This window comes from Mobula hypostoma, chromosome 7 (assembly GCF_963921235.1).
Source record: "Mobula hypostoma chromosome 7, sMobHyp1.1, whole genome shotgun sequence".
In the NCBI taxonomy this organism is placed as follows: domain Eukaryota; kingdom Metazoa; phylum Chordata; class Chondrichthyes; order Myliobatiformes; family Myliobatidae; genus Mobula; species Mobula hypostoma.
Window position 1 is genome coordinate 186,524,370 of NC_086103.1, and position 8,428 is coordinate 186,532,797.

Sequence of the window (8,428 nt, forward strand, 5' to 3'; positions counted from 1 at the left end):
GTAGGACAGGAGGGTGGACGCCTGCCTGGTCAGCTTGGACCAGGAGAAAGCCTTCGACAGGATATCGCACACGTACATGGCGGACGTGCTCTGCAAAATGGGATTTGGGGAGGGAATCCGGAATTGGATCAGACTGCTCTGCACAGACATCCATAGTGCAGTCCAGGTCAACGGGTGGGAAACAGACAGCTTCCCCATCAGGTCTGGAGTCAGGCAGGGCTGTCCCCTCTCCCCTGTCTTGTTTGTCTGCTGCATTGAACCCTTTGCGGAAGCCATCAGGAGGGATGAGGGCATAAGAGGGGTGACGCTGCCAGGCAGTGGAGGGACCCAAGTGAAAACCTCCCTGTACATGGACGACGTCACCGTCTTCTGCTCTGATCCGAGTTCAGTTCGCAGGTTGATTGGCACCTGCGAACAGTTCGAGCTAGAGTAGGGAGCCAGGGTCAACCGCACGAAGAGCGAAGCCATGCTCTTCGGCAACTGGCCCGACCGATCCAGCGTCCCCTTCATCATCAGGTCTGACCACGTGAAGGTGTTGGGGATCTGGTTCGGAGGGGCTGAGGCGTGCAACAAGAACTGGCAGGAGCGGACTGCCAAGGTGAAACAGAAACTGGGACTGTGGGGAGGGCGCTCCCTGTCGATAACGGGCAAGAACCTGGTCATCAGGTGTGAGGTGCTCTCAGGGCTGCTGTACTTGGCGCAGGTCTGGCCCGTCCCCCGCTCCTACAGCTCGGAAATCACCCGAGCTGTCTTCAGATTCGTCTGGGGATCCAAGATGGAGCGGGTCAGACGGACCATCATGCACAAGTCCCTGGACAACGGGGGCAAGAACGTCCCCAATGTCGCCCTCACCCTGATGGCCAGCTTCGTATGTGGCTGCATCAGGTTGTGTGTAGAACCCAGGTATGTGGGCACCAAGTACCACTATGTGCCCAGGTTCTACCTGTCGCCCTGGCTACGAAGGATGGGTCTGGCCCCACTCCCGCGCAACGCCCCAGTCAGCTGGTCGTTGCCGGCATACCTGTCCTTCATAGAAAAGTTCTTCCAGGAGAACGCCTTTGACCACAGGGCCATCAGGTAGTGGTCGGCACGTAATGTCCTGCAGGCACTGCAGGAGAAGGACGTGATGGACACAGTGGGGTGGTTTCCTGAGCAGACCGTCCAGTTCATCTGGTAAAATACCTCATCGCCAGATCTCACCAACTGGCACCAGGACCTCGCCTGGCTGGCGGTGAGAGGGGCCCTCCCAGTCAGAGCCCTCCTGTACGCCCGGAACGTCGTCTCCGCACCCCACTGCCCACGGGAGGACTGCAGTGAGGAGGAGTCTGTGACCCACCTCTTTGCACACTGACAGTTCGCAAAGAGGGTGTGGAGGAGGATGGACGGGCTAGTGTCACGTTTTACCCCAGCAGCTGCGTAACAGAGGACTCTCTGATCTACGGGCTGTTCCCGGGGACACACACGGAGACCAATGTCCGGTGCTGCTGGCAGATCATCAACTCGGTGAAAGACGCTCTTTGGTCGGCCCGAAACTTGATGGTCTACCAGCACATGGAGACGTCCGAGGGAGAATGCCGCCGACTGGCACATTCTCGGCTGCAGGAGTACGTGCTGAGGGACGCACTGAAACTCGGTGCAGCCACCACAAGGGCCCGGTGGGGAAGGACCACGGTTTAGGTTTCTCCACCCGTGGGAGTGGGAGGGGAGTATACCCCTCAACAATGATATGGTAAGCTGAACTACTGGAGTGCCAGGTGGGTGGCTATAAATACGGATATGTACAGACCAGAATGGAAACGTATGTAAAGGATGGAAAGTTATTGAATGGTTTATTGATGGTTTATTGTACATTATTTATTTTTGAATAAAGTATATTTTGAAATAAAAAAGAACTCCTGCCTGAGCATGGACCTGGACTGTAATTTGCCCATCGCCACAATAGGTTCTACGGCAGATACGATCTTACTGGCTCTCCATGTTATTTCCAATCTGTGTGGATTTGAAATAACATCTCCACCTCGCTGACAATCAACATTGGTGCACCTCAGGGGTGTGTGCTTAGCCCACTGCTCTACTCTCTATATACACATGACTGTGGGGCTAGGCATAGCCCAAATACCATCTATAAATTTGCTGACGATACAACCACTGCTGGTAGAAACTCAGATGCTGATAAGAGGGCACACAGAAGCAGGGTTTACCAGTTAGTTCAGTGGTGTCACAGCAACAATCTTACACTCAATGTCAGTAACACCAAAGAACTGATTGTGGACTTCAGGAATGATAAGACGAGGGAACACAAACCCTCGAGGAATCAGAAGTGGAGGGATTGAGCAATTTCAATTTCCAGGGTGTCAATATCTCTGGGGACCTAACCTGGACCTAAAAGCATGGCACTGCTGATCAGAGATGGTGTCACGGCTGCAGAAAAGGAGGAAGTCATAGAGGGATTGTCCACTGAATCTCTATGGGTGGAACAGGAAGGGGTCAATAACTCTACTGGGTGTTTTTTATAGACCACGCAATAGTAACAGGGACATCGTGGAGCAGATAAGGAGACAGATTCTGGAAAGGAGTAATAATAACAGGGTTGTAGTGGTGGGAGATTTTAATTTCCCAAATATTGATTGGCATCTCCCTAGAGCAAGGGGTTTAGATGGGGTGGAGTTTATTAGGTGTGTTCAGGAAGGTTTCCTGACACAATATGTAGATCAGCCTACAAGAGGAGAGGCTGTACTTGATCTGGTATTGGGAAATGAACCTGGTCAGGTGTTGGATCTCTCAATAGGAGAGCATTTTGGAGATAGTGATCATAATTCTATCTCCTTTATAATAGCATTGGAGAGAGATAGGAACAGACAAGTTAGGAAAGCGTTTAATTGGAGTAAGGGGAAATATGAAGCTATCAGGCAGGAACTTGGAAACATAAATTGGGAACTGATGTTCTCAGGGAAATGTACAGCAGAAATGTGGCAAATGTTCAGGGGATATTGGCGTAGTGTTCTGCATAGATACATTCCAGTGAGACAGGGAAAGGATGGTAGGGTACAGGAACCATGGGGTACAAAGGCTGTTGAAAATCCAGTCAAGGAGAAAAGGAAAGCTTATGAAAGGTTCAAAAAAATTAGGTAATGATAGAGATCTAGAAGATTATAAGGCTAGCAGGAAGGAGCTTAAGAATGAAATTAGGAGAGCCAGAAGGGACCATGAGAAGGCCTTTGGCGGGCAGGATTAAGGAAAACCCCAAGGCATTCTATAAGTATGTGAAGAGCAAGAGGATAAGACGTGAGAGAATAGGACTAATCAGATGTGACAGTGGAAAAGTGTGTATGGAACCTGAGAAGATAGCAGGGGTACTTAATGAATATTTTACTTCAGTATTCACAATGGAAAAGGATCTTGGTGATTACTTACAGCAGATTGAAAAGCTTGAACATATAGACATTAAGAAAGAGGATGTGCAACAGCTTTTGAAAAGCATCAAGTTGGATAAGTCTCCAGGATCAGACGAGATGTACCCCAGGCTACTGTGGGAGGTGAGGGAGGAGATTGCTGAGCCTCTGGCAATGATCTTTGCATCATCAATGGGGATGGGAGAGGTTCCAGAGGATTGGAGGGTTGCAAATATTGTTCCCTTATTCAAGAAAGGGAGTAGAGATAGCCCAGGAAAATATAGGCCAGTGAGTCTTACTTCAGTGGTTGGTAAGCTGATGGAGAAGATCCTGAGAGGCAGGATTTATGAACATTTGCAGAGGCATAATATGATTAGGAATAGTCAGCATGGTTTTGTCAAAAGCAGGTTGTACCTTGCAAGCCTGATTGAATTTTCTGAGGATGTGTCTAAACACATTGATGAAGGTAGAGCAGTAGCTGTAGTGTATATGGATTTCAGCAAGGCATTTGTTAAGGTACCCCATGCAAGGTTTATTGAGAAAGTAAGGAGGCATGGGATCCAAGGGGACATTGCTGTGTGGATCCAGAACTGGCTTGCCCACAGAAGGGAAAGAGTTGTTATAGACGGGTCATATTCTGCATGGAGGTGGGTGACCAGTGGTGTGCCTCAGGGATCTGTTCTGGGACCCCTTCTCTTCGTGATGTTTATAAATGACCTGGATGAGGAAGTGGAGGGATGGGTTAGCAAATTTGCTGATGACACAAAGGTTTGGGGTGTTGTGGATAGTGTGGAGGGCTGTCAGAGATATAGTAGGACATTGATAGGATGAAAAACTGGGCTGAGAAGTGGCAGATGGAGTTCAACCCAGATAAGTGTGAGGTGGTTCATTTTGGTAGGTCAAATATGATGGCAGAATATAGTATTAATGGTAAGACTCTTGGCAGTGTGGAGGATCCGAGGGATCTTGGGGTCGGAGTCACTCAAAGCAGCTGCGTAGGTTGACTCTGTGGTTAAGAAGGCATTCGGTGCATTGCCCTTCATCAAACGTGGGATTGAGTTTAAGAGCCGAGAGGTAATGTTGCAGCTATATAGGACCCTGGTCAAACCCCACTTGGAGTACTGTGCTCAGTTCTGGTCGCCTCACCACAGGAAGGATGTGGAAACTATAGAAAGGGTGCAGAGGAGATTTACAAGGATGTTGCCTGGATTAGGGAGCATGCCTTATGAGAACAGGTTGAGTGAACTCGGCCTTTTCTCCTTGGAGCGACGGAGGATGAGAGGTGCCCTGAGAGAGGTGTATAAGATGATGAGAGGCATTGATCCTGTGGATAGCCAGAGGCTTTTTCCCAGGGCTGAAATGGCTAACACAAGAGGGCACATTTTAAGGTGCTTGGAAGTACAAACGTAGGTGCAGAGGAGATGTCAGGGGTAAGTTTTTACTCAGAGAGTGGTGAGTGCGTGGAATGGGCTGACGGCAATGATGGTGGAGGCGGATACGATAGGTTCTTTTAAGAGACTCCTGGATAGGTACATGGGGCTTAGAAAAATAGAGGGCAATGGGTAACCCTATGTAATTTCCAAAGTAAGTACATGTTTGGCACAGCTTTGTGGCCGAAGGGCCTGTATTGTGCAAACACGAGGAATTCTGCAGATGCTGGAAATTCAAGCAACACACATCAAAGTTGCTGGTGAACGCAGCAGGCCAGGCAGCATCTCAAGGAAGAGGTACAGTTGACGTTTCAGGCCAAGACCCTTCGTCAGGACTAACTGAAGGAAGAGCTAGTAAGAGATTTGAAAGTGGGAGGGGGAGGGGGAGATCCAAAATGATAGGAGAAGACAGGAGGGGGAGGGATGGAGCCAAGAGCTGGACAGGTGATTGGCAAAGGAGATATGAGAGGATCATGGGACAGGAGGCCCAGGGAGAAAGACAAAGGGGGGGGGGATCCCAGAGGATGGGCAAGGGGTATAGTCAGAGGGACAGAGGGAGAAAAAGGAGAGTGAGAGAAAGAATGTGTGTATAAAAATAAATAACAGATGGGGTACGAGGGGGAGGCGGGGCATTAGCGGAAGTTAGAGAAGTCAATGTTCATGCCATCAGGTTGGAGGCTACCCAGATGGAATATAAGATGTTGTTCCTCCAACCTGAGTGTGGCTTCATCTTTACAGTAGAGGAGGCCGTGGATAGACATGTCAGAATGGGAATGGGATGTGGAATTAAAATGTGTGGCCACTGGGAGATCCTGCTTTCTCTGGCGGACAGAGCGTAGATGTTCAGCAAAGCGGTCTCCCAGTCTGCGTCGGGTCTCGCCAATATATAGAAGGCCACATCGAGAGTACCGGACGCAGTATATCACCCCAGCCAACTCACAGGTGAAGTGTTGCCTCACCTGGAAGGACTGTCTGGGGCCCTGAATGGTGGTAAGGGAGGAAGTGTAAGGGCATGTGTAGCACTTGTTCTGCTTACAAGGATAAGTGCCAGGAGGGAGATCAGTGGGGAGGGATGGCGGGGGGGGGGGACGAATGGACAAGGGAGTCACGTAGGGAGCGTCGACTGCACCTCTTCCTAGAGATGCTGCCTGGCCTGCTGCGTTCACCAGCAATTTTGATGTGTGTGGCCTGTATTGTGCTGTAGGTTTTCTATGTTTCTATATCGATGCAGTCATGAAGGCAAGACAGAAGCTATATTTCATTAGAAATTTGACGAGATTTGGTATGTCACCAAATTTCTACCGATGTTTGATGGAAAACATTCTAACGGGTTGCATCACCGTCTGGTATGGGGTGTGTGGGGTGTGGTTGCTGCCGCACAGGATCGAAGTAAGCTGCCAAGAGAGGTAAAATTAGTCAGCTTCATTTTGGGCATTATCCTCCATAGTATCCAGGACATCTTCAAGGAGTAATGCTTCAAGTAGAGTGGCAGGCATCATTAAGAAACCCCCATCACCCAGATCATCCCCTCTTCTCATTGTTACCATCAAGGAGGAGGTACAGGAGACTGAAGGCTCACACTCACTGTTTCAGGAACAGCTTCTTCCCCTCTGACATCCAATTTCTGAATGGGTATTAAACCCATGAACACCACCTCACTACTTCTAAGTTTCCATTTTCTTGCTCTATTTATTTAATTTAACAATTTAATATATATACTTACTGTAATTAACAGTGTCCTTTTCACTCCTTTACTATATATTGCATTCTAATGCTGCTACAAAGATAACAAATTTCACAACATATGCTGGTGATATTAATCTGAATCTGATTCTTTGTTTTTAGCGAATAGACTTTCGCTGCTCTACATTTCCAATTCTCTTGTTCTATTGTGTTGGATTAGACTGATTAAATGTTAAATGTTATTGATTAAATGTTATTTTCTTTGCTGTTTAACATTTTATGCCTCGTTGTATTTTATATACAGTAACTATCTTTATACATGTAACTGTTTAGTATGTCTCCTAGTAGTCGCAGTATGTATATGTGATTGTTCAGTGTGTCCCCCTAGTGGTCACAGTATGTATATGTGATTGTTCAGTGTGTCCCCCTAGTGGTCACAGTATGTATATGTGATTGTTCAGTGTGTCCCCCTAGTGGTCACAGTATGTATAAGTGATTGTTCAGTGTGTCCCCCTAGTGGTCACAGTATGTATAAGTGATTGTTCAGTGTGTCCCCCTAGTGGTCACAGTATGTATATGTGATTGTTCAGTGTGTCCCCCTAGTGGTCACAGTATGTATATGTGATTGTTCAGTGTGTCCCCCTAGTGGTCACAGTATGTATATGTGATTGTTCAGTGTGTCCCCCTAGTGGTCACAGTATGTATAAGTGATTGTTCAGTGTGTCCCCCTAGTGGTCACAGTATGTATAAGTGATTGTTCAGTGTGTCCCCCTAGTGGTCACAGTATGTATATGTGATTGTTCAGTGTGTCCCCCTAGTGGTCACAGTATGTATATGTGATTGTTCAGTGTGTCCCCCTAGTGGTCACAGTATGTATATGTGATTGTTCAGTGTGTCCCCCTAGTGGTCACAGTATGTGTAAGTGATTGTTCAGTGTGTCCCCCTAGTGGTCACAGTATGTATATGTGATTGTTCAGTGTGTCCCCCTAGTGGTCACAGTATGTATATGTGATTGTTCAGTGTGTCCCCCTAGTGGTCACAGTATGTATATGTGATTGTTCAGTGTGTCCCCCTAGTGGTCACAGTATGTATAAGTGATTGTTCAGTGTGTCCCCCTAGTGGTCACAGTATGTATATGTGATTGTTCAGTGTGTCCCCCTAGTGGTCACAGTATGTATATGTGATTGTTCAGTGTGTCCCCCTAGTGGTCACAGTATGTATATGTGATTGTTCAGTGTGTCCCCCTAGTAGTTACAGTTCCTTTTATGATTCCTCTTCTATTACCGCTTAATAAAACCATCATGAAGCAACAAGTTTTGAGCCTTATTCTTGACTTACAAAAGAACCTTGGATTTAAAAATATTGGCATCCAACACTCAACCCAACAGTATACATGACTAATAAACCCTCAGCAACTCAAACCCAGCTGGGCGTGGACAATCAATAAATGCTAGCTTTGCCATTGTACTCAGTTCCTGCTCTCCCTCCTCTCTCCCCTCTCCTTCATTTAGCCCTCAGCCTCTGTCCTTCTCCATCTCTCCCCTTCATCCATTTCACGTTCCCCTTTCTCATAGTCATGATCATAGTCATACTTTATTGATCCCGGGGGAAATTGGTTTTCGTTACAGTTGAACCATAAATAATTAAATAGTAATAGAACCATAAATATTTAAATAGTAATATGTAAATTATGCCAGGAAATAAGTCCAGGACCAGCCTATTGGCTCAGGGTGTCTGACCCTCCAAGGGAGTTGTTGTAAAGTTTGGTGGCCACAGGCAGGAATGACTTCCTATGACGCTCAGTGTTGCATCTCGGTGGAATGAGTCTCTGGCTGAATGTACTCCTGTGCCTAACCAGTACATTATGTAGTGGATGGGAGACATTGTCCAAGATGGCATGCAACTTGGACAGCATCCTCTTTT